Source organism: Artemia franciscana, chromosome 7, assembly GCF_032884065.1.
Source record: "Artemia franciscana chromosome 7, ASM3288406v1, whole genome shotgun sequence".
Classification (NCBI taxonomy): Eukaryota; Metazoa; Arthropoda; class Branchiopoda; order Anostraca; family Artemiidae; genus Artemia; species Artemia franciscana.
In genome coordinates this window covers 50,383,792-50,411,489 of record NC_088869.1, presented here as the reverse complement: position 1 = coordinate 50,411,489, position 27,698 = coordinate 50,383,792, and positions in this window count along the sequence as shown.

Here is a 27,698-nt window from a genome sequence, read left to right as displayed (position 1 = left end):
ACTACTTCTACTCATATTACTACTACCGCTACTATTATTACTTCTTCTATCACTACTACTGTCACTAAAGCTAAGACTGTTACTATCAATTTTACTGCTACTACTACTACTGCTACCAAAACTAAGGGGACTAAGGAAGAAAACTTCCTAGGAAGAAAGGAAGAAAACTTCCACGAAACTAAATCAAAACACACTATGTCCACACAGGGTGTTAAGAGGACGTAGCAAAATGCTTTAGGAACGATTCAGGATATAAAGTTTCAATCTTCAGTGGTTGTTGAAGGGAGTATACTATAGCAGTATGCATAGCAGTATGCAATGCGCATACTGCTACTAATGGTACTACAACTATTGCTACTGCACAAGCTAAGAGTAAAAAATGAAGCTTTCGAGGAATATTTAGGCGGATGTTGAACTAAATCAAGAAGTTCCAATGCTATTTTTAAGACTCAAAAAAGATGGAGGGCAAGCAGCCCTCCACCCAAGCATATTCATTTTACGAACATATCCAGTCAAAATTTTTAGAGTCGTTTTCTTCAGCATAGTAGGACGGTCCAGTAACTATGTCTCTAGAGATATGAGGTATTTTAATCACCCACAATTATGTAGTCGGCCCATTTTTCTTTAGAACTAAACGTTGCTTTAAAAATAAACCAAATACTGTTTGTGTATAGTTTTCATTAAGACACCTCAGTAATGTATCGAGAACGATTGGGAGTATTAAGTTGAAACTTCCAGGGCTACTAGTATTCCTACTTCTGCTCTTACAATATAAATAAATCAAAAGAGTGTAAGCGCATCCAAGTTGCCATAGAAAGAATTTTTAGTGAATAACATTATGTTTTATTTTTCAGGTGAGCTTGAGGATTGATAAGTTTAAATTAAGCAATACCATATGTGTCAGCATTAAAAATTGGCCAAAGAGCATTAAAGAATTTTTAGGGAATAACATTATGTCTTATTTTTCAGGTGAGCTTGAGGATGGATAAGTTTAAATTAAACAATACTATTTTTGTCAGGATTAAAAATTGACAAAAAGTTTCTCTAACATCAAAATAGCAAGCCAAACTATGATTTCTTATAGAAACTAATTAAAAAGCTTTTCTACAAAAGAGTTTTCCAAAGAAATTCAAAGAGCTCCACTAAGCCAAAAATAAGAAAAAAATAAATTCAAATAGCCTTTCAAGCGTAAAACTACCACAAATAACCCGCAATAATTAAATGAAACTCAAAACGAATAGAAATTACAATGAATAACCGAGTCAAACTCAAAACGAACAATAATTAACGTTAATAGGGCCGGCAACCTCGTGCCTTCTCAAGATCAGAACATAATTTGCACTTTACTGAAAAAAAAAATGACCGTGAAATGTCAGTTTAATATACATACATTGATGTTTATTCCTTAAAGTTTTAGTATTTTTTATTTAACAAAATAAAAGGCAAAAATATATTAAATATATCTTGTTTTCAGTAAAGTACTATTAAGTTACACTTGGACTATTAAGTACACTTAAGTATTAAGTTTACGCTATTTGAATATATTTCTGCTCATCTTTGGCTTAGTGGAGCTCTTTACTTTTCTTTAAAAAACTTCTTTGGTGGAAAAAGGTTTTTGAATCAATTTCTTTTCGTTTTTTATTGACCTGGCCTTTTTCATGGAATAAAAATTGTATTTTATATCTTTTCTTTTTTTTCTATAAGAAGCAATAGTTTGGTTTACTATTTGTGTGTTGAAAAAATATCTCTTTTTACTCTGAAAAGGACACTATAACTTTTAATCTTGAAAAATTTAAGTCTTATTTCTAGCTATTAAAGAGCGGTGCTGCCTATGATGTTGCTTTTATATACATTTGAAAACCTGCATACATATATTTTTTTTGTTTAGTTGAAACTCTAAACTTTCTCGAAAAGCTTTTACTTTACGCACCCCCTTTGAATTCCGGTCCCAGCATTTTTTTAGCTACTGAATATATGGCAAAAATTTTCTCAAAACGACAGTATTATTGATTATGTACACTTGGGTGTTACGTTATAGTTTAGAGAATATTTTTTCTGCAAGAATTCTTTGGTTGTTATGTAACTGGAGATTGTTCACCTATGCATATTTACTGAGGGTGACGTAGTTTCACGAGACTTGTTTGGAAAGAAATCACAGGCCGCTAGTCAAGCGGGAAACCTGCAGATGTAGCTGAGGATTACATGTTGCGGAAAAGTGGGTGTTGCACAATACTTTAGCAGTTGTTTTTTCGTCGAGTTCTTGATCTTCAAAAAGATTTTCTTCAAGACGTTCTTCAAGATATTTTTCTAGAGGTTTATAGAAATTTCAAGACGTAAGACACTTCTTCAAAAAAAATTTTCAAAGACATTGCTCAAGCCATTTCCCATGACGTTTCAATATATTTCAAGACGTTTTTAAGATATTTTTCTTCAAGACGTTTTTATTCAAGTTCAAGAATTGTTCCTTCAGATTCCAGTCAAGTGGGGTGCCCCCCTGTTGTAATTGAGGATGAGATATTGCATAGAAGTGGGTATTTCGTATTTAGGAGATGTTTCTTACATTTGAGGAATTTTTTCTTCGTGATTTTTTTTCAAGGCGTTTTTTTCCAGATGTTTCGTCAAGACATTCCCCAAGCCGCTTACGCGAGAGGTTTTTTAATTCAGGGAAATTTTATGATCCGTGATATAAGTTTTGTCCGGTATAGGAATCGAACGTAAAACCAGACATTTCCCAATGGAATGATGCCTTCATCACCAGAGCCAACAATCAAATGTTATTTTACATTCGTAGATATAGAGTCTATGAAATAAGCTTCTTGATCTGAATGACATTTTCCCCCTTTCTCCGTAGTAAGCTATGGATTGCGTTTTTTTATCCCTGGAAATTAATTCCCATGGAAGGAGGAAATTGATTAATGGAAATGGTGAGGCTTAGGCCATGTAAATTTAAATAAGATGTTGCTATTGTTTACTTGTTCTATTGCCCACACGTGCTCTTGAAATTCAAGGGCACCATGGAAACGAACTATGATTATTAATGAAACCTGTAAACGACTATTTTTAAAATGATAGCGTAAGATGAGCACTTAATTTGTAATTTTTATTGCTTCCTATTCTTAGAAAAATATTTGACTAATTAAATATGTTTTCGTCCTTAATTTTATATTTCATTATGGCTAAAAAGGGCATAAAATTTAATAGATTTTCTTCAATGAGCCTTCTCCTTTTTTCCAATGATTTTGTAAGGCCTTTATTGTCAAAAAGGTTATACAATTAAAAAAAATTCTTGAATAAGCCGTTTCTTTATTCTCTTCTTTTATTATTAGATCGTGATACTCCTCGGCAATTCCTGGCCTATGGAACTCTATGATTGGATCTTGGCACCATTTGGCACACGATGTCATTCCTAGGGCATTTTCAGACTTTTTCTTCAAAAATTATACTTTAAAGCCATTGCTTTGTGTTTTAAATGCCAATCATATTTCCCCACAGAAATTTTCTTTTTTTAATAAAATGATATACAGTTCCGGTTCCAGTGGCCCCGGCTCCAGTTCTGGTACTCTTTCTATTACTTCCTCCCGATTTCACCGATTCTTGTTCCACTATTTCCATTCTGTGATCCCCTGGTTCCGGCTCTGCCACTTCTGCCCTTGAATCTACAGTTCTAGTTCCACCGATTCTGCCCCGAAATCTTCTAGGGACTACGATCCAAGGTTTTGAGAGTTTTAAAAGATTATTTTTCATATTTTTATTTATTTTTCCGGGTTTATTAGATCCAGGGCATGAAAAATTCAACCTCGAGAGAAGAGCGGCACAGCAGTAAAGCTTAAAAAGAAGAAATAATTCTTAAAAAAACAAAAAGATCTAACAGAATTCTAAATTGGCCTGATCAAACAAAAATAATTCTTACTAAAGACAAATAGTTCAAATAGATTCCAAGATAGTTCTTAAAAAACAAAGTTATTCTTACAAAATGTGAAAATACTTTACAAAAATCCGAAATAGTTCTAAAAAAATAGAAAATAGCTGCTGCAAATACAAAATACCTGTTGAAAACCACACAAATTCTAAAAAAATTCCAAATAGTTCTTACAGAATACAAAAGATGTTCAAGCAAAATCCTAGATAGTTCTTACAAAATAAAATTAATGCCTAAAAACACAAAAAGTTGTAACAAAATAAAAAAAATTCTTACAAAACAGAAATTACTTTTAATAAATACTTTACAAAATTCCAAAATTGATCAAACAGAGCAACAAATATTTGCTGCAAAATACAAAATACTTGTTATAAAACACAAAATTCCAACAACATGCAAAATAGCTCTTACAGAAAACAAAAAGTTTAAAAAATCCAAAATGGCTCTAGCAGTGTCCAAACTATTTCCTACAGAACAAAAGAAAAAGATTAAAAATAATCCAAATAGTTTTTTCATCAAAAAATTCTTACAGAATACAAAAAGTTTCAATAAAATCCAAAATAGTTCTTACAAACAAAATCATTCTTACAAAATACAAAAATACTGCACATAAATCCAATATAGATCTAACAGGGTAAGAAATAGCTACTGTGAAAGACAAAAATTATAACAGCATCCGAACTACTTCCTACGGAATTCAAACAGTTCAAAAAAATCCAAATTGTTCTTTTAGAAGAGTTTTTATATTTTGTAAGAACTATTTTCGATTTCATGTAGTTTTTGTCTTTTGTAACAAGTACTTTTTTGTGTTTCAGCAACTATTTTTATTCTGTTAGAACTATTTTAGATTTGTGTGAAGTATTTTTGTATTATATAAGAATAATTTTGCTGTGTAAGAAGTATTTTGGATTTTGTTTGAACTTCATACTGTTTTTAAAAAAAATTATTTTTTAATAACTTCTTATAGTTTATTTCGAATTTTTTTTATTTTAGAAGAAATATTCTGGACGTTGTTAGAATTCTCGTGTTTTGTAACAAGTACTCTATATTTTTACAGCAACTATTTGTTTCTCTTAGAACTACTTTGGATTTGTTTAAAGCATTTTTTGAATTTTGCAAGAATAATTTTTATTTTGTAAGAACTATTTTGTATAGTTCTTTTAAAAGAACCTTTTTGTATTTTTAAGAATTATTTCTGTTTTTTAAGAACTGTTTTGGATTTTGTTTGAAACTTTTGTTTTCTGTAAGAACTATTTTAGATGTTGTTAGAATTCTTTTAGTAATTTGTATTAGTATTTGTATTTCACAGCAATTATTTTTTTTCTGTTAGAATAATTTTGAATTTGTGTAAAATATATTTTTTTTGTAAGAATAATTGCTTGTTTTGTAAGAACAGTTTTGGATTTGTTTAGAGCTTTTTTTTTAAGAATTATTTTGGATTTTGTTTGAATTTTTTGTTTTCTAACAAATATTTTGTATTTAGCAGTAACTATTTTGTATTTTGTCAGAAATTTTTGGATTTGTGCAATGTATTTCTTGTATTTGTAAGAATAATTATTCTTTTGTAGCAACTATTTTGTTTTTTTTAGATTTTTTTGTACTGTGCAAGAAATATTCGATATTTAAAATATGAAGAGGGAGCTGCCCTGTTCTTAGAATTTAATTTCTGTATTTCTTGAATGGGTTTAATTTTACAGGGAAAACATATAAAACCACTGGTTGAAGGGAATAAAGATTAGGTTCATTCAAGAAATTGTTTAAAATTCTATGTCTCTTTCGAAAAATAAAGGGGAATTTATTACAAACTCACTGGAAATAATGAGAAGGCTTATTCAAGAAAATGTTTTAAATTATATGCCTTTTTTAGCAATAATGAAATATAAAATTAAATACGGAAAGATATTGAATTAGATCAAATGTTTTTCTAAAGGCAAGAAGTCATAACGTACCTTAAGACCCAAATCAAAAATTCAAGGGTGGGGTTGCCCTGTTTCTAGAAGGTAATATTGTATGTTTATAATGTTTTAACTCTGTGGGGGAAATATGCAGAACCACTGGTTGAAGGGAAAACGGAAAAGGTTTATTCAACAAAGTGTTTCAAATTTTATACCGTTTTTTAATAATAAAGAAGAGTTTGTTTCAAAATCACCGGAAATAAGAAAAAGACGCATTCAAGAAATTTTCTGAAATCCTATGCCTATTTTAACAGTAAGGAAATATAAAATTAGAGACAAAAGCATATTGAATTATATCAAATGTTTCTCTAAAAGTAAGAGCCAATAAAAATCGTGAATTAAATGCTCATCTTACACTATCACTTTAAAAATAATCGTTGACAGGTTTCACGAATAATTGTAGTACATTTCCATTGGTTCCCTTGGGTTTCCGGATCACGTGTTGGCAATAGACCAAATAAACAATAGTATCACTCTCATTTAAATTTACATAGCCTAATCCTCGCCATTTCTCCCAATTTAATTTTGGGCTTCCATGGGAATTATTTCCCGGGGATAAGACACACGCGATACGCAGAAAGGGGGAAAATATCATTGAGATCAAGAAGCCTATTTCAAATACTCTATTTCCAAGAACGTTTGCTTGTTGGCTCATGTAGCTAATGCGTCATTCCATTGGGAAATCTCTGGTCTTACGTTCGATTCCTACAGCGGACAAAAGAAATTTGATGACCGATTATAAAGGCTTCCTAAATCAAAACAAATCTCGTGTAAGAGGCTTGGAATATCTTGATGAAATTTCTCGGAGAAATAGCGCCTTGAAAAAATCTTGAAGAAACAAGTATTGCGAAACAAAAAAGAAAACATCTTGAAGAAAAAAAAATCTTGAAGAAAAAGAAAAAGAAACCTTGAAGAAAAAATGTAAAAACAAAACATCTCCTGAAGTATTACGCAATACCCACGTGTGCGCAATGCGTTATCCTCAGTTACAATTGGGAGGATCCACACTTTGACATCCAAACAAATAAGTCTCGAAGAAATTATGAAGAAAAATGTAAAATGTGTCAAAAAACGTCTTTAAAAATGTTTTGAAGAATGTCTTGAAGAAAATATTAAAAAAAAAATGTTTTTAAATGTCTTTAAGCGTCTTGAAAAATGTTTTGAAGAACGTCTTAAAGAAAACCGTCTTGAAAAAACTTCTCCTAAAATATTATGTAACACTCAGGTTTGCGCAATATGCCATCCCCCGTTACATCCGGGGATTCCCCACTTGATTAGCCACCCCTGAGCGCTATAAAAAAAGTAACGCAATACTACCCCATCCTCAATAGCTTCGCATAGGTAGACAATCTCCTATTACGTAACAATCAAAGAATTTTCGAAGAAAAAATCCTTAAACTATTACGTAACACCGAGGTGTACACAATCAATAATACCGGCATCCTGAAGAAACTTAGCCAAATATCCTGTAGCTAAAAAAATGCGCCAGAACTGGAATTCGAAGGGGGTACTGTACGCTTGAACCTTAAAAGCCTACGCTAATCTTTGCTCCATTAGTTACATTAAGTGTAATCATAGTATCGATATTATATTTATGTTGCCTTTTGGCTGAAAAATAACTGATATGTTCTCTTCACTATCTGTGTGGGCATAGTGTGTTTCAATTTAGTTAAATACAGTTTCAATATTTTCAAAATTTTTCACCTTAACACCCTTAGTCTTAGTAGAGGCAGTAGTAGTAGTAGGCAGAAGAAGTAGCTGCAATAGGACACAAATATTTTCTTTTGGGTATTTCACATCTCCACAATAAGCCCTGTTAATCTGAACTTTACACACCAACCTTTTCATAAGATATTGTTCTTATGCCCTTTTGGCAACATTTATACAGACGGAATGTTTTTGATTTGTTTCAATCTCCCCCCCCCCACCAAAAAAATTAAAATTCAACCAAAAAAATCTAAAAAAGTCTGCCATAATACCCTTAGGCGCAGTTGTAATAGTAATCACTGTAGTAGTAATCATTACTAGTAGTAGTATTAATAGTAGTAGTTGCAGTAATAGTAGCAGCCGCAGTATTAACGTATGGTTTTTGCAGGTGGTTTCAATATAAGTAGTAGTTGGAGCATTAAAAGCAGTAGAGATTGCAACAGTGATGAAAGTATTAGCAGTAGCGTGCCAAATTGGCCTTTTGGTCAGATGAATATCTCCTTTCAGTATTCTCTGAAAGTTCCAACTGAACAACCTAATCAATTCTGGACATGCGCTCTTTTGACAATGTGCATACACATAGTGTCTCTTTGATTTTTCAAATTTTCTCTTAAAATGGTGAATGGAGTAGTGTGGTAGTAGTAGTAGTAGTATTGGTAAATGTAACTGTAGTAGTAGTGGTAGTATGCAAATATTCCCTTTTTGATCATCTCCCTTATCATTTCCTAAAAGTGCCGAATTAATCCACCCAGTTATTCATGAGTCATTCATGAAAGGCTAACCCAAAGACCTTGCTCTTTACGCTAAAGTTCTGGTCTTGAGAAGGCATGGGGGTCGTCAGCCCTAATCATGTTCATTTTTGCTAGTTTTGAGTTTGACTCGGTTATTTATCATAATTTCTATTCGTTTTGGGTTTCATTTATTAATTGACGATGATTTGTGCTAGTTTTTTTGTTTGGAAGATTATTTGACGTTATCTCTGCTCATTTTTGGTATAATGGAGCTCTTTAGTTTTATATGAAATATTTGTTTTGTGTAAAAAGTTTTTAAATTGATCATAGGCAGTGCAAAAGCGCTGCCTAAGTAAAGAGTAGTGTTAGCACAATGTGTTTATTTATTTATTAATTTATTTATAATTTTTTTTTATACCAGGGCACTTCCTATCCAAGGAATTATCGTAAAAACTTCAAAATTGGCTTTTTCGAATGGAAATTAAAGTTCTAGTCCCCATCTTAAAATTGAAAGCGATCGTAGGGCGGATACCCCCCCCCCCCCACATCTCGTATTTTTTTGAAACGCATCTGATTGAAATTTTGAGACGGCGATTTGTTGTCGTGGAAACTTCGAAAAAGGCTCATTCGATTGGAAATCGAAAAAGCAAGTGCCCTTACTAATAGACAAAACTGATTTGAGGGTGGCAAGGCCTCGCCCCCCCCCACTTATAAATTTTCAAAACAAATCTAATCAAATTTTGAGATTGCTATCCTATTAAATGTAGATGAAAAGTGCCACCCCCCAGCCCTCAGCGCAAGGTTTGTAAGTTATGCCCCGAGGGCATATAAGTTTTTTATTGAAACGAGGGTCATATAAACATTAAGGGGGATCAGTGTATCGGAAATCATATGTTCTAGTGCCCTTTTTAAGGTTCAAAGTTAATTGTGGCAGCCACCCCCCCATGTCATACTTTTCTTAAATACATCTGATAGAAGTTTTGAGATAATTGTTTCTTTAAAATAGTCAACAGATCATATAATAAGGCCTTTGGGTTTGACAAAATCCCCCAAAGTATGGGGGTAAGAGTTGTAAGTTATGCCCCGGATGCTTACTGGGTTTTCATGGAAGGGGTGGTCGTGTGAACTGTAGAAGAAGCTCATTTGATTGGAAATATATAGTTCTAGCTCCCTTTTTAAGAGTCAAACATGATGGAGAGCAACTAGCCTCCCTTATATCCTTTTTTCCCGAAACGCATTCAATTGAAATTGTGCGAAAACGAAAAAGATCATGAAATATATGTGAAATGTACATACATTCAATTGAATAGATGTACATTCTGTTACCAATAGTCAAAAGATTCTATAAGAATTTTTTAGGGTGGACACAATCCTCCAGAGACCAAGGGCAAGGGTTGAAAATTATGCCCTGGGTAATATAAGGTTCTTATGGAACAAGTGGTCGTATAAGCGTTGGATCGGATGGAGCTCATTTGATTTGAAGTCGGAAGTTTTAGCGGCCATTTTTAAGAGCTAAAATTAAATGGAGGCTATTAGCCCCCCTACAAGACTTTCATTCCCCATAAAAACCTCCAATGAAAATTTTCAAAGGTCTATTTTCTTCAGCATTTTTGATCCAGTGATTATGTCTTTGGGGATGTCAACCTTCCAACAGTCCTCAAAAACAAGGACTGTAAGTTAGGCAATATGCTCATCGTTTACACATACTATATGTTATATAGAAAGGTAGGCATGTTTGAACTTTACTTTCCAAGAAGACGATGGGCATTCAGATGAACCTTTTAGAGAATATTGAAGGTAGTGTGGAACTGAATCAAAACATGATAACTGTTTACGGATTGTATAACACAGGAATAACTGAGTATGTTCATTTGGATAATCAAAAAATGATAAGGGAGATAATCAAAAAGGCAATATTTGCACGCTGCCAATACTGCTATGACTACCACCACCACTACCTACACAATACTCTATTTAAAGTACTGAAAAGAAATTTGAACTAAATAAAGAGACGCTATTTGCATGTACATTATCAAAATGGCGTATCTCAATAATCGATTTGGGTATTAATTTGGAACTTTTAGAGAATGCTTAAAGAGGAAGATCATCTCACCAAAAAGGCAATGTGTGCACACTACTGCTAATACTGCTGTTACTGCTACATTTACTGCTATTACTACTACTACTACTACTACTACTACTACTACTACTACTACTACTACTACTACTACTACTACTAATACTACTACTACTACTACTATACTACTACTACTACTACTACTACTACTACTACTACTACTACTACTACTACTACTACTACTACTACTACTACTACTACTACTACTACTACTACTACTTCTTCTTCTTCTATTGCAACTACTTTTAAGGCTAAGAGAAATGAGATGAAAATTCCAAGAAGTTGATAAACATAATGGTTATCAAAAACAAACATCAGCAATGTCATAGTAAACGCTATTTGCATTAATTTGAAACTTCTAGTACTTGATTTGAGGGATGCTCTACTGACCAATAGTCAAAATGGTAATATTACAGCTACTAGTAGTACTACCGCTATTCAATACTATTAGTAGTAATATTTATACTACCACCGTGACTACTATTACAACTATGGCTCAAGGTGTGAAGGCGAAATTTTCAAGAAATTTTGAGGGGGGGGGGCGAACGAAATCACAACACGCCGTCTGTTTGCAATTTGTCAATTATGTATAAAAGGGTCATAGAATCCAGGGCTTGTTATGGGGTATGTTGCATTAACGAAAAGAAAATATTTGCATCCTAATGCTACTACCTCTCCTCATACTACTATTAATGTTACTATTATGACTACTTCTATTACTACTACTTTAGGCTACTACAATTAATTCTACTGCTACTACTACTACTACAAAGGATAATAAGGTGAAAAATTTGGGATATATAGAAACTGTATGGAACTAGTTTGAAAGACACTATGCCCATATATGTTATCAAGCGGACGCATCAGAATAGCTTCGGGAACTGCTGATGGTATTATGCTGAAATTTTCAGCAAGTGTTGAACACCACGTTGAAGAAACAAAAGGTTGTATGCGTATTCTGCTTCTAATGCTGCTACAACTATGCTACTGTATAAGATTAGGGTATTAAGGAGATAGGTGAAGCTTTGGAGGATTATTTAGGTGGATTTTGAACTAAATCAAAACAAACTATGAGCATGTGGACTTTCAAAAAGTTGAAAAAGCAATATCTGAAGATCAACCTATATTATTAAGTTATGCCTTTAATAGTAAGTTTTGGGGGTTTTGAACTAGCCAGAAGGCACTATGTTTATACTTTTAGTGCTACCACTACAGTTACTATAACTAATGAACCTAAGAGTATAAAGGTGAAACTTTTAGAGAAAGTTTAGGAGGAGTTAACGGAAAAATTGTACGCATGCAGATTTTCAAAACGACGAATAAGCAATATCATAGACCGCACCAGTCTATAATAGCTAGAAATACCATTAACAATTTTAAAGGAGCTAATTCGATTCAAAATTAAAAGTTCTGGTGTCCCTTTGAAGAGTAAAAACAGATCGGAGGGCAAGCATCCTTAATTTCAAGCCCACTGCTTTTTCATAAGCATCCAGTCAAAAGCTGGAGACAGCCAATTTATTCACTATGGTAGAACGGTCAACACAATAAGTTATTAAAAGGATACTGGGCAAGTCAGCCCCCCACAATCACACAATTGGCCTATTATGCTTTAAAAATATATATTGCTTTAAAATAAATCAAAAACTATTTTGTTTATGATTGCCAATAAGACACCTCAGCAATATATCAAGAACGACTGGAGGTATCTATTTGAAACTTTTGGGGCTACTGCTATCAAAGAGCATATATATGATCTTTTACGAATGATCTTAAGTTTTATTTTTCACGTCAACTTCAAGAGTGACAAAATTAAAATAAAACACACTGTGTCAGGATTAAAAATTGTTACAAGAGTTCCTCTAACATACAAATAGCAACCCAAACTATAGATTCTTATAGAAAAAAACTGAAAAAATGCAAAAGTATTATTTTTTTCATTAAAAGGACTATGCTAATAAAAAACGAAAAGAAATTATTTTAAATGACTTTTCCACAAAACAATTTTTCAAGGAAAAGTAAAAGACTCTATCAAGCCAAAAATGAGCAGAAATAAAGTCAAATAATAGTCAAATAATGAAAAAGTTAAAAAATAAAGTCATGATAGTGATTTGGAGTAGTTTTACGCTTGGACGATTATTTGATTTTATTTCTGCTCATTTTCGGCTTAATCAATAAAAGACAACATTTTTGATATCATTCCGCACAGCAGCTGAGATTCAGATCTACCAATTTACCGAATAATATTTTCAAAACTTGGAGTAGGCCTACATGTTTTTATAGATTGAAAATACCTGAAAATAGCTGAAAAATAGTTTGGTTCGATCGATGGTTTGGTTTGGGATTAATTGATCTGATTATATAGGCTTCTTGTGCTTTTGATGGAAATTACTATTACAAGCTTGTTGCAAACTTACTTCTTTCATACCTAAAATATACCTTAAACTACTTACAACAACAATTTGTTCACCAAAATTCATAAATGACGTACATTAAAAAAGGTACATATGGAATGAAAAACAATTGTAAATATTGTGTTCAATTTATCAATTTGTTTGGAGTTTATCGAAAAACACACTTGACTCCGAATGAAGTCCAACCCTTAATTTTTTAATATTAATTATAATATTTGAATATTATATGCTTTCTCATCTTTTTGTGATGTCAAAAATGAAAAATAATTTGTTTTGAAAACTCCATGTAACCCAGCGTTTATATTTCTTTCCTGAGTTATTCTTCCTTATTTCAAGAGCTAAAATATCCATTCTAGAGGTTTCATGATCTTGTAATATGTCAGAAACCCCTTGCGGCAGCCACGATGGCTTAAGCATATGAAAAGAAAGGCTCCTGTTGATTTCCTAAAATCATGGTCCAGGTGGTAATAGATGAAAAACAGCCAAGAGAGGGAAAACAAACATTGGAAACGTGAACCACCAACAAACAGTAGACATGTAAAGAAAAGTGCTAGATGAAGCGTCCTATTGAGCCCTGGTTCAAGTCATCAAAAGGGATGCCCTTAATTCAATTTGGGAGGCGGGATGGTACCTCAGCAACTAAATAAAATATGTTCGGAGAGAGATTTATGCTCTGTAGATATTTTAACTAACTAAATATATTCATACAATCATTCAACAGTCAAACAACAATTTACTGTTACCATTTACCATTCAGTGACCATTTACTTTTTAGGTGCAGATCTCCCCCCTTCCAAATACTATTAGCAGCATCAGTGCAGTTTTGTCTTGGAAGAATATCTTTTAAACGCAGTACTAGAGAATAGCTCCATTTCTCAAGACTATTATAGAAACAATTTCTATTATACTGTTAGAAAAAACACCTATTTTCATTCAAGTGTTTTCTCACAAAGAGATCAAAATAGTTTTCTTACTTTGAAGCGTGAAATAATCCCATAAGTTTTTTTTTTAAGACGCTCCTTCGAAATCCAATCAAATAAAATAAAAAACGTAATAGTGACTATTTTGTCAATTTCCTTTCAAAGAAGCGGAGAAAATTCAGAAGAAACTTGATCTTAACATTTTTTGTTCCCTTGCAAAATGATTTTCCGAAATGGCAGTAATAAAGTCAAATATTTCAACTTTGTATTTAAAGTAAGTGCAGTCTTATTGCCGGAAACATTATAGTCCTACTTTTAGATTATCATCTATGAAGTATATATTTACTTAGATTTTACAATTTTTCCTTGGGAAAACTGCACACTTTGTGTTTTGGCATATAGAAGCTTGAGACTTCCGGTGTTGGGTTTTGAACACGGGGAATTGGAGTCTGTACCTTAAAGTTTAGACAAAGAGTTGTTACATAATTTTTTGTAAAAAATAAAGATAATACAAAATAAATAAGTAAAAGCTATTAGAAAAATACGGCATTAAATATAGGTATTAAACCTCCCCTAAACTTTCCTAGAGGGTATGTGTAACTTCGTCATTTAAATAAACTGTCCAAGGAATAATACCTGTTTCCTACCTCCCCTAGACTTTCCTAGAGGGTATGTGTAACTTCGTCATTTAAATAAACTGTCCAAGGAATAATAAAGATTGCCCATTGAATTCAGTTCAAGAAATTCCATTTTGACAAATGACTTGCAAAAACACAAAAAATGACTTGCTTCTGTTTTCATTAGACCCTTTTTTCAAACCGTGTTTTTTTGGTTTCAACATACAAAGAAGGCTAGAGGGGATTATACAAAAGGGTGGACTCTTCAGTTAAGGCCATTTGATCATAAGGATAAGAATAACGGTCTTGCTCTGCTTCCTGCCCTTTCCACACCAGAGATGACACCAAAATGTGCGAATTTGGTGCCCTTCAGCAGTTTAGGGTAGAGTGGGTTAAACGTTTTAGAGAGGCACGTAGATAGATTTACTAGCTTGTAAAGGAACCATTAAGCGTATTTGTACAATCTTGCAATAGCCTGCTAGCCCTGGTAGGGAAAAAAATAGAACTAGATAACAAGATGCCTTATAATCATGCAAAAAATTGAATTTTCTTGTTTTTTTAAGATAAGAGGTTCAAAACCTCAAGCTGTTTGTTTTAGGATATTGGAACAAAACTGGCAATCTTACAACTTCTATTTTGCAGTATGTTGACCTTCTATGGTCAAAACATGATGTCTTGTGGCACAGAAAGGCTGAATTTACCACTCTACTGTAGTACATTCTCTTTTGTTACTTAAAAATGTCATCATCTGCTAACGATCGATCACTGCAGCACTCACATCATATTGGAAAACCTGATTCTCACTCTGAAGTGTTTTTATTCAAACTAAGGGATTCATAACCTTCTTTTTACGGCTAATAGAAATTGGTTAACTATGTTAAAATTTCATTCGCTGGTATTTTGACTCTCTTTTGGCAAAATTAGTGTTTTGTTGCATAAAATAGCAGCAGACATCAGTTTTCTGTGGCATGATCTCTTTTATTGTTTAAAAGAGACACTAGATATTGTGATCCCTGTTCAAAAACGATCAAATCAGTAAATTTCAAAGTCAACAAGCACTTTTGAATAAAGTTGTGAAGTTGTGCTGAGTAGTATGACCAAATACCTGGTATGAGATATTTTAATTGTCTAAGCAAAATGCCCTGTTCTGGATGTTCTAAATGCAAAATGCTCAAAAGTAGTGATTCTTATGGAAATTTCTTACTGAAACTAAACTGATTTGAAACATGCAATGCAAAAATAAATAAAAAACAACAGCACTCAAATGGCTCGAGTGTGTCCTGTTTTGGACCACTGGTTTATTAGTCGTCACAATGTGTCGATAATTTTTTTTCTAGACAAATAAACAGTAACGCTTTTTTGTAAGTCAAACAGTTCATGGTAACGACCTGTAAGTAAGGAGCAGCCTTGCTCAATAGTAACCGAAACTCAAAAAAAATTTTGATATAAATAGATACATAAAAAAATAGATTCTTGTGCTCATTTCAAATATACTAGTTTCATCTAGTTTAGTCCTACCCATCAAAAATAGCGAGCCTGAGAATATTTGCCTTGTTTTCGAAAAAAAAGGTTGAGCATGGATAGGCGTTTATTTATCTTATGTTTTTTTTCTATCTTCCCAGGGGTGATTGTATAGAACAATTGGTCCTAGAATATCGCAAGAGGGGTCATTCAAATGAAAATTAATAGTTCTAGTGGCCTTTTTAAGTGACCGAAAAAATTGGAGGGCAACTAGGCCCCTCCCACGCTCTTGTTTTGCCAAAATCATCCGATCAAAAATCCTGAGATAGCCATTTTGCTCAACATAGTCAAAAAGTTTAATAACTATGTCTTTAAGGATGAATTAATCCCCCGGAGTCCCCAAGCTGTGAACTTTGCAGATTGTTTACATATAGTATTTGTTATTGGGAAGTACACAGATGTTTTCAGTTTTTTTCCGGTGGGGGTTGGGGGGAGAAGGTAACACGGGAGGATCTTTCCATGGAAGAATTTTTCATGGGGGAAGGAAATTTTTCATGAAGGAGGCGCCGGAGTTCCTATTATTATTTAAAAAACCATCAGATACAAAAGAAAAATAAAACAGTTTTTTCAATTGAAAATAAGGAGCAAGATTAAAAGTTAAAACGAGCAGAAATTATTACAAAATGTGAGGGGGTTTGTCCCCTCGTCAATATCTCACTCTTCAGGCTAAAGTACTTGTAGTAATTTTAGAAGAGCTATTTATTCTAATTAAACGGATTTTGAGATTCAGGGAGCATTCTTAAAGAATTGGAACAAAATTCGAACTTTAGCGTAAAGAGCAAGGTATCGGAGAGGGGGAAAATCCTATCAAATATGTAATAGTTTCTGTTCGTTTTATGTTTTAAAGTTACTCCTTACTTTCAGTTGAAAAAGAAAAACTTTTTTTTTGAAAGAGCCATTCAAAGTGATGCAAAAACTGTAGTTCCAACCTTAGCTTGTTTTTGCTTTTTAAGAAGTTACTTTCTTAGGACTTTTGTCCAACTCGGTTCACTCTCTTTATATTAGTGGAATGCTTTAATAAAAACCAACGAAGTCAGAAACTTATTACAAAACTTTCTACCCTTATTTGAGCAATGTCAGACCTTAGAAACAAACTTTGACTTCTAAGACACGAATCAACTCAAAAACAATTTTTCCTGATGGACTACTCAGATTTGATTATACGTCAGACAAATTAATGAGAAACTTAACATAAAACACATCATGCTCAAAAATCAAAATTTGAAACGTTGTAGTTTCCAGGTGCAAGGTTGCAGGGAAAATGAAGGTAATCATTATGTTATGAATATAAAAAAACACTTCATTAGTTCTTTCAATTAGTTTCTTACACTTTGCATGCATCGGGACTAGTAGCTCTTTACTGAGGATGGAGCCTCAATAAAGTACAGAGATTAATTTATCAATTAACAGTTGTTAAGAACTTGTTTCAGAGGGGTAGGAAGGTCAGATTCCAGGTAGTCCCTTTTTCAAAGGGGCTTGGAAAAATTGACGGAAAAAAAGCCATTCTACGATAAATATATCCAATTTTATGGTTCGTAAGGGTAGAATGTTGATTTGATGCTTACACTGTGCTAATTATAAACACTGTTGTATGGTTCGTAAGGGTAGAAAAACAATGTTGATTTGATGCCTTAATATAGGACAGACATCAAATTATAAATGAATAATTTTCAAGAACTTGTTTCAGGGGGTAGGAGTTTCAAGCTCTTTTTAATACATATATATATATATATATATATATATATATATATATATATATATATATATATATATATATACTAGCTGTTGGTGTGGCGCTTCGTCCCCCTCCCAAGACCCCCCCCCCGCGCGCGTAGGTCGTTACGCACGCGCTATTATAGTTGTGTCCCTGTGTCCCAACTGTGAATATAGATAGATATATATATATATATATGTTTTTAACTACGTAAAACTTGTGAATATACAACATTCTTCGCTGTCCCATTGTCTGTGCATATACAAAGCCTTATATATTTATAACTAGCTGTTGGGGTGGCGCTTCACGCCGCCCAGACACCTAGTTGGTGGGGGCGCTTCGCGCCCCCCAAGCTCCCCCCCCACGCGCGTAAGTCGTTACGCGCCATATTAGTTACGCGCCATTGTAGTTGTGTCCCTGTGTACCCCCTATGAATATAGATAGATTTATATATGTGTTTTGAACTACGTAAAACTTGTGAATATACAACATTCTTGGCTTTCCCATTGTCTGTGCATATACAAAGCCTTATGTACTTAAAATGACGTCATATGCAAACGCTCTTTTTAAAAACAAACAAACATGCATACACACAACTCGTTTTTATATAGATAAAAAGATAGATAGATACAATACAAATTAACTACGTAAAACTTGCGAATATACAACATTCTTCGCTGTCCAATTGTCACTGCATATAAATAGATTGTCAGGTTTACCGACCCTCGAACATGCAACGTACAATTGTCCATGGGAAAAACAATCAGTATTAAGATCTATACCACATTTTTCTAATGATTGACCTTGAGCTTTGTTGATGGTGATTGCAAATGCTAATCGAATTTGGAATTGCAATCTTTTAAATTGAAAAGACAGATCCGTTGAAATCATGGGAATGCGAGGAATAAGAACAGCCTGACCCTCAAAAGGCCCTGTCAAGATTGTGGCCTATATTACGTTTTCCATTGTTTTTTACGGCGAGTCGCGTGCCATTGCAAAGCTTTGGTGGGTTGATATTTCTTAACAGTATTATTGGTACGCCTATTTTTAGTTGTAGCACGTGTGGTGGAAACCCTGAAAGATCCACGGAATTAAAAAAATTCAGATGGATAATTAACCGCCTCATTTGGTTCCAAAACTGTGTCGAATGACTTGTAAAGGACTGCCTGGTCTCGAATCTTGGTCAAAACAATATTGTTGATTTTGCGGACGTCTATATTTTTGGGTGCAAGAATCGCTCTTTCACTTAGCCATTTATTACTTTTATAATTGTTTAGAATATTCGGAAATACTTTTTCAATCAATTCATTTTTGGACGTCACTAAATTAGAGAATTCAGCAGGTAGTTGTATACGTCCTGAAATTGAGTCTACTGGGAGCTTTCCGTTTCCAATTGCCAGCAATTGATCTGAAAATGTTTGACCAGAGTCATCGTTTTGCGGACACGCATATTTGTAGTTAATTTTAATGTTTTTACGTGTGCCCATAAATTAGAATTTTTCAGGCAAGCATTCATTTCGTCTGCAGGGGTTGATCTAGGTATTATAGGTAATGTTTGCCTGAAATCTCCCACAAGCAATATTAATGTGCTGCCAAAGGGTTTCGAATTCCCTCGCAAATCTTTCAAACATTGATCCAGAGCCTCGAGAGATTTTTTGTGTGCCATTGTGCACTCGTACCAAATAATAAATTTGCATTGCTGCAATACTTTACCCATCCCAGAAGATTTGGAAATATCGCACGTGGGAGTTTCTGTAGAATGCAAATTCAGAAGCAATTTCAAAGCGGAATGAGCAGTTCTTCCACCAGGCAGCAACATTGCGGCTATTCCGGACAACGCAATTGCCAACACTATATCATTTTTTGATCGAATCTATGCCAGAATCAGTTTTATCACAAACCTTTTACCAGTACCTCCTGGCACATCCAAAAAGAAAATTTCTCCAACGTTGTTATCGACACAATGCATTATCGTATCATAAATGTCTTTTTGTTCCGACGTTAACTGTACATACGACAATAGATCACTCGTACTGTAATTTAGTTCACGATCCAATTCTACACATGTCGAAACAGCAGCGGTACGATTAGGCGAAGGCATTCCCAAATCCTGAAGAGGTTTGTTTGCCATACATACGCACAAATCTTCTATAATAACTAAACTGCAGTTATAAATTTCTGATGTAAAATCAAAAGTCATATCTGACGTCTCTAACCGTTTTTGATGGAGTATATCTTCAGACATTTCCGATTTATATTTTCCCCATAACTCTGTAGGAGCTGAAGGAGAGCAAGTTGTTAGAATGATTCCAAACAATGCACGAATGTGACTTGGAGTTTACGTTTCGCACGTGTCATTGATGCAGTTATCCCAGTGTTGGTCATTCTCCGATAAATTCAGAGCTTGGCATGCACAACGGTAAATGTCATGTATAGTACCGTTAGTACCGTTTACAGTTCTCAAATACTCAAAGGACGTCGGACCGGGTACATTCACCAAAAGCAGGCGTAGAAAGAAGCATTCATGTTGATTGGTATGAACGGTGTTGAGTCTTCCTATTGTGCTATATTTGAAGATGGTAGGTTGGCCGTCGACTGACTTACCCTGTTTTCCACGTTCAAATACTTTATTTTTAGTATTCCACGTGTAATACGAAGGCACTTCAGTATACAGCAGTTTTTTTTGCAAAAGAATCATTTTTGCATAGCGAAAAGAAAGCAGTTAACTTTGTATCCGGTGGATTCAGGGCTCTTTGTTGCATGTTGGATTCCGAAAAATAAACACGTTGACCATTCTGTAAATTTATCGCTAAGTGAACAACACTACGTTGTTCACTGCGACTACGTTCATGGCTGGACTACGTTCATGTATCGGAAATGAAAGAATTCGCCAAAAAGCTTCATTACTGCTTATGTATCTTCCAGCCTGATATTGTACGATGTCGTCAATATCTTTGATTTTGGACTGCAAGCGAAAAACTGCCATGTCACTGCCTTTGTTGACGTATTTACATATGTATTTGATTGCCTTTACGGAGTTACAGTATTCAACGTTTATGTGTGCATTAAATGTTTTTGATAATAATGGGGAATATGGAACAACCCACTGATTATCTACTTCGATGGTGGTACCGTTACGCTTCTTTATTATTGCTGTTTTACCGCCATCTTCAGTAGATCTTCTTCTATATTGTGGGTAACCATCATTGCCAGTAATTGTGTTGGGTACTAAACGTCGAGGATTATGCTTTGTGCACCTTCCTTTGGTCAAGCATGGTGAATTTTCGTTCAGTGCACCGCAAGGTCCATGCATCATATTTTTTACAACAATATCATATAACCCCTTATCGACATTATCATCAGGTATTTCAGCGGAAATCACATCACCAATTTCGTTAGAAGTAATTTTATAATGTAGCCAGATTAGTATATGTGCGTGTGGCAATCCTCGTTTTTGCCATTCCACTGAGTACATCCAGCATCGCACTGACCCAAACACTTCAAGTTTTACTATGTAGTTTATCAGTGATTTTAACTTTTGCCGGAAAACACGGGCCGTAATGTCATGTCTATGAACCGCCAATTGTCCTTGAAGTAAAAGCTGCTGTATCTCGTCCCAAGATTGATGACATGTGAATGTAATAAATAAATCTGGACGACCATAGAGACGAACATACGCAATAGCATCTTGAGCATATTCATGCATATGACGGGGACTGCCAGCATATGGCGAAGGTAAAATCGTTAATCTTCAATGCAGTCATTTACAACTGCATCTCGCAAATGAATGTATTGTTCAGAGCGGAGCTTGATCTGATTCAGACGGATAAATAGCAAACGTTCTGTTTCAATTTTTGCATACATATCAACGAGATATTATTCTTCATAAACGAAACGCTCAGTTGGTAAGAATTGCTGAAACTCATCGATGCTACGATGCCCTACAATATCTTATCATTTTTTGGGATGGAGCCAACGGCTATCACTTTAATATTACACTGATAAATCCAGCCACTAACAAAGAAATGAATAAGAAATGAAGTGCAATGCATTATTATTCCTATAGACTAATGATTCGGCAAGATGAAGACAATTATATTTTAAAATGCCGTCAATTGTTTCACTGAAATTGAGTCTACTGGGAGCTTTCCGTTTCCGATTGCCAGCAATTGATCTGAGAATGTTTGACCAGAGTCATCGTTTTGCAATCGGACACGCATATTTGTAGTTAATTCTAATGTCTTTACGTGTGCCCATAAATTAGAATTTTTCTGGTAAGCGTTCATTTTGTCTGCACGGGCTGATCTAGGTATTATAGGTAATGTTTTCCTGAAATCTCCCGCAAGCAATATTAATGTGCTGCCAAAGAGTTTCGATTTTCCTCGAAAATCTCGCAATGATTGATCCAGAACCTCGAGCGATTTTTTGTGTGCCATTGTGCACTCGTCTCAATTAATAAGTTTGCATTGCTGCAATACTTTACCCATCCCAGATGATTTGGAAATATTGCACTTGGGAGTTTCTGTAGAATGCAAATTCAGAGGCAATTTCAAAGCAGAATGAGCAGTTCTTCCACCAGGCAGCAACGTTGCGGCTATTTCGGACGATGCAATTGCCAACGCTATGTCATTTTTTGATCGAATTGATGCCAGAATCAATTTTATCACAAACGGCTTACCAGTACCTTCTGGCGCTTATAAAAAGAAGATCTCTCCAAGGTTGATATCGACACAATGCATTATCTTACCATAAATGTACTTTTGCTCAGACGTTAACTTAGAAATAATATTTTGTACATACGACAATAGACCAGTCGTGTTGTAACTTTGTTCACGATCCAATTCTACACATGTCGAAACAGCAGAGTTACGATTAGGTGAAGGCATTCCCAAATCCTGAAGAGGTTTGTACGCCATACAGAAGCACAAATCTTCAATAATAACTAAAATGTATTCATAAATTTCTGATATAAAATCAAAAGTCATATCTGACGTCTCTATCAGTTTTCGATGGAGTATATTCTCGGCTATTTTTGATTTATATTTTTCCCATAACTCTGTAGGAGCTGAAGGAGAGCAAGTTGTTAGTATGATTCCAAACAATGCACGAACTTGACTTGGAATTGACGTTTTGCACGCGTCATTGATGCAGTCATCCCATAGTTGGTCATTCTCCAATACATTCAGAGCTTGGCATGCACTACGGTAAGTGTCATGTATAGTACTGTTTACAGTCCTCAAATACTCAAAGAACGTCGGACCGGGTATATTCACCAAAAGCAGGCGGAAAAAGAAGCATTCATGTTGATTGGGGTGAATAGTGTAGAGTCTTCCTATTGTCGTATCTTTGAAGATGGTAGGTTGGACGTCGACTGACTTACCCTGTTTTGACGTTAAACTGATTTATTTTTAGCATTCCACGTGTAATACGCAGGCACTTCAGTATACAACAGTTTGTTTTTGCAAAAGAATAATTTTGACATAAGGAAAAGAAAGCAGTTATCGTTGTATCCGGTGGATTCAGGGCTCTATGTTGCATGTTGGATTCCGTAAAATAAACACGTTGACCATTCTGTGAATGTACCGCTAAGTGAACAACAGCTGGACTTCGTTCGCGTATTAGAAATGAAAGAATTCGCCAAACAGCTCCATTACTGCTTATGTATCTTTCAGCCTGATATTGGACGATTTCATCGATATCATTGATTTCGGACTGCAAGCCAAAAACTGCCATGTCGCTGCCTTTGGTGACGTATTTACATATTTATTTGATTTCCTTTACGGAGTTACAGTATTCAACGTTTATGTGTGCATTAAATGTTTTAGACAATAAAGGTGAATATGGAACAACCTATTGATTATCTACTTCTATGGTGGTACCGTTATGCTTCTTTATTATTGCTGTTTTACCGCCATCTTCAGTAGATCTTCTTCTATATTGTGGTAACCATCATTGCCAGTAGTTATGTTTGGTACTAAAAGTCGAGGATATTGCTTTGTGCACCTTCCTTTGGCCATGCAAGGTGATTTTTCATTCAGTGCACCGCAAGGTCCATGTATCACATTTTTTACCACAGTATCATATAAGCCCTTATCGACCTTTTCATAAGAAATTTCAGCGGAAAGCGCATCGTCAATTTCATTAGAAGTAATTTTATCATGTAGCCAGATTAGTATATGTGCGTGTGAAAATCTTCGTTTTTGCCATTCCACTGAGTACATCCAGCATCGCACTGACCCAAACACTTTCAGCTTTACTATGTAGTATATCAGTTTCAACTTTTGCCGGAAGACACGAGTCGTAATGTCATGTCTATGAACCGCCGATTGTCCTTGAAGTAAAAGCTGCTATTTCTCGTCCCAAGATTGATTACATGCAAATGTAATAAATAAATCTGGACGACCATAGAGACGAACATACGCGATAGCATCTTGAGCATATTCATGCATATGACGGGGACTGCCAGCATATGACGTAGGTAAAATCGTTAATCTTCCAACGTTAGTGGTATTACCGTCATTTACAACTGCATCTCGCAAATGAATGTATTGTTCAGAGCGGAGCTTGGTCTAATTCAGACGAATAAATAGCAAAAGTTCTGATTCAATCTTTACATACATATCAACGACGTATTGGTGAAACAATTGACGGCATTTTAAAATATAATTATCTTCATTGTGACGAATCATTAGTCTATAGGAATAATAATTCATTGCGCTGCATTTCTTATCCGCTTGTTTGTTAGTGGATGGATCTATCAGTTTATTTTTAATGTGATAGCCGTCGGCTCCATCCCAAAAAATGATAGGATACTGTAGGGCATATTAGCATCGATGAGTTTCAGCAATTCTTACCAACTGAGCGTTTCGCTTATGAAGAATAATATCTTGAGGTAAAAACTGATCACCGACCATAATGATTGCCACTTTGTCGATAGTTGGAGCATTGTATCTACGCACATGTTGGCCAGTTTTGCCAGAGGCGTTTTGTCAGCGGAAATAACAATTTTTTGCGTATCAGTAGGCATCAAATCGATTGCTGTTTTGAACAGGCGCATTAAATCATTATTTTTGTGGAAAAGATGTTGCAATTGGGAAACGATAGCTCTTTCAACGACGGGAGAAATTTTGCAACGTGCATTCAATTCAGAATTGCTATCACTGATGAAGTACAATTGTAAAAATTTATGATTCTCACCTGAGAATGGTAGAAGGGACCCTGCTCTATGATAAATTTGCCCTTTTTAAATAAATTTACCCTCAACTGTTCTTAATTACCTTTTCAACGAGTACTCCAGCCCACGACAAAGAAAAAATAACAGGTAGGATTTATGTTAGTCTGCTCTGCATACGAGCAGGTGTTCAGCCCTTGGCAAGTGATATAGAAGACTTAGGAGTTTTAAAAGAAGGCGTTTCTTGCCTTTGTTGACATTAAGAGACTTCAACTCGGTTGTAACAAAATCACGGTTACTCATGCTAAGAACAACTCGTCAACCATAGAAGTGCTGTTGTTTCTTTGAGAAACTGTTTGAGACAAAAAACAAGTTGTGTCCAAGACAACATTGAGTATAGCCAGATATTCAGTACTGGCACAGGAGTTAAGCAGGGATGTATTTCATCTTCATAATTATTTAATCGCGTCATTGAACACATAATGACGATGATGAGTATCAGATAGTACTTACGGCCTAAAGCTCAATGAAAGACTCTTGAGTGATTTTGACCTTGCCAATAACTTGGCGGTCACCCTAGAAGAGCTTGTTGCAATGCTGAGAGTTTCCAACATAGAATATAGTAAAGCTGGGCTCAACGCAAACTGGATCGAGACGAAGTTTATGTTTGTTTATTTGCAAACATCTCAGCCACCACCTCCTGCAGTCGAAGTGTGTCAATTTCAAGTATCCGTCCCAAATAGCTTCACAAAACTCGGCTCCATTATGTCAAGTGATGACTCAGTTGAGAGCAATAGCCAAGGTTTTTTCCGTCCTAGTGAGACTGAACAAAATTTTGTGCAACCTTGCTGTCAGATGCCTCACAAAGATGCGGACACCCAATGCATCTTTAGATCCAGTATTAATATCTGGCTTAAATACTTGGCAAAATACCAGTATGACAAAGAAGAAGCTGGGTGTGACTCAAACAAAAGATCTCCAAATGATAGATGAACAGCTGATATGATTTTATCAGTCATGACAACCTCCGCGCCCATAAGAAGAGGGATCCATCTTCCTTACGTGTAGCGCAGCGTTCAACGAGACGGTTCAGCCATCTCCTCCGAAAGCGAAAAGAAACCCCCTTCAGTATCACCTACAACTTTAACCTCGTGCCCATAGGTTTTCAACTATCACATGGTCGTCCAAGAATGAGAAAGTTCGATAGTCTTCAACTGTTCCTCTGTATAGTAGGAGTAAGACTGGCAGATGTACCCGTGCTTTCTATTTGCTGTGGAAATTGATGACAGATAAGTATTAGTTTTGTAGTAAATTTGGGGAATTTTACAAGAATCTATACTGTCATGCTGCAGCAAAAGTGGCAGTTGACGGCAGCCTCATTGAACAATATCCCCTCGAAATATCTCTGCGAAAAGGAGACCACAGCTCTTCGTTTTTTATTCAAGATCTATCTTGACCCGCTAGTAAAATACCTAGAAGCTAGAATAAGTAGTATCAGAGTACTGCCAAATGTTGTTCTCAATTCAAAAGCCTTTATGGATGACGCCAATTTCTTCGCCGTTGGAGTAAGTGACGTTTAAATAGTAAGGCTCTGCCTAGAATGGTATGAAAAAGACTTTGCTGTAAGGATTCATAAAAAAAGCAAGATCCTTCCTTTTAGCAGAAAACACAAAGGCAATCTGGACCGGGGACTTGGAAAAAGGGACTTGGCTAAAAGTCAGTCCATCAGTGAAGATATTCGGAATTGAATTATTAGTCAGAGAGAACTGCTGGCAAAATGCATGGAGAGAGAAACTGCTCCAGACTGTAGTAGGATTGTAGGATTACTGCTCCAGGCAGTAATCTTATCTGGTTTCAGAGATCAACTTACGTCAATATATATTGCCCATCACAAATACTCAATTTGATCCCAGTAACAACCCTCCTGGAACCTATAGCAAACAAAATTGAAACCTTTATGTGGGGTTTCACATGTGGCGGTTAGCTAGACAGACTGAGTAAGAAGATGTTCTTTTGCCCAAAGAAATGGGGAGGTCTTGGTATTCTTGATTTTGAAAAAATGTGCCAAAATATGCTTACCGGGATGACACCCGAAATTATAAATAGATCCCAAGTTCACTTTGAAATGTCAAAGATTTGGTAGCTTACCCTACTCAATGAACCTACTCAACTAATTCTGAGACAAATGCTCCAACTTTCATAAGAGATTGAGTCCAGATATTAAAGCAACTACAGCAGAAAGGGCTTCTCATGGCAGATAGCAATGAAATAAAAATGGAGATAACCAAACTCTTAACTCCCGAAAACGAAAATGATGAGTACCACGTAAAAGAAAAAGAACCATTTGTAAATTTGGAAAGTGTATTAAGAATCTACATTCCTTTACTATTGAGCCAAAAATAAGGGAGGTTGTATTTGAAGTTATACACATGATTTTAAATTACCGAAATAGAATGTCATGTTTCTTGAGAAATGAAGATAAGAAGTGCTCCTTTTGTTAGCAATTAGTGGATGATGTTTTAAAACCAAGAGTTCGTCAAGTGTAAAGTAAATAAAGTGATGAGGAAAAGAAAAATCTGGTGAAGTTTGATGTAAATCTGGAGTTAGAGGTAAAAAAGAACAATCCTCTGTGTTATATTACTGGAAACATGTGCCAGTATGTGTGGAGTATAAGAAAAGAAAGAAAGTGGTGAGTTTGGAATATTTCAAGCGTCAAACTGAAAGGAAAATCGTATTATCAAATTCAAGTGATGAGTGGAGAAAATATTTTTGTGGTTTTGAATTGTAAACTTAAATATGTGGATGAAAAAAAAAAAAAATAGGAATGAGAAAAAGAGCTCGAGTTTCTGAGTGGGGAGAGGGTGTGCATGAGCGAGAACAGCGTTGCCAGTTAGG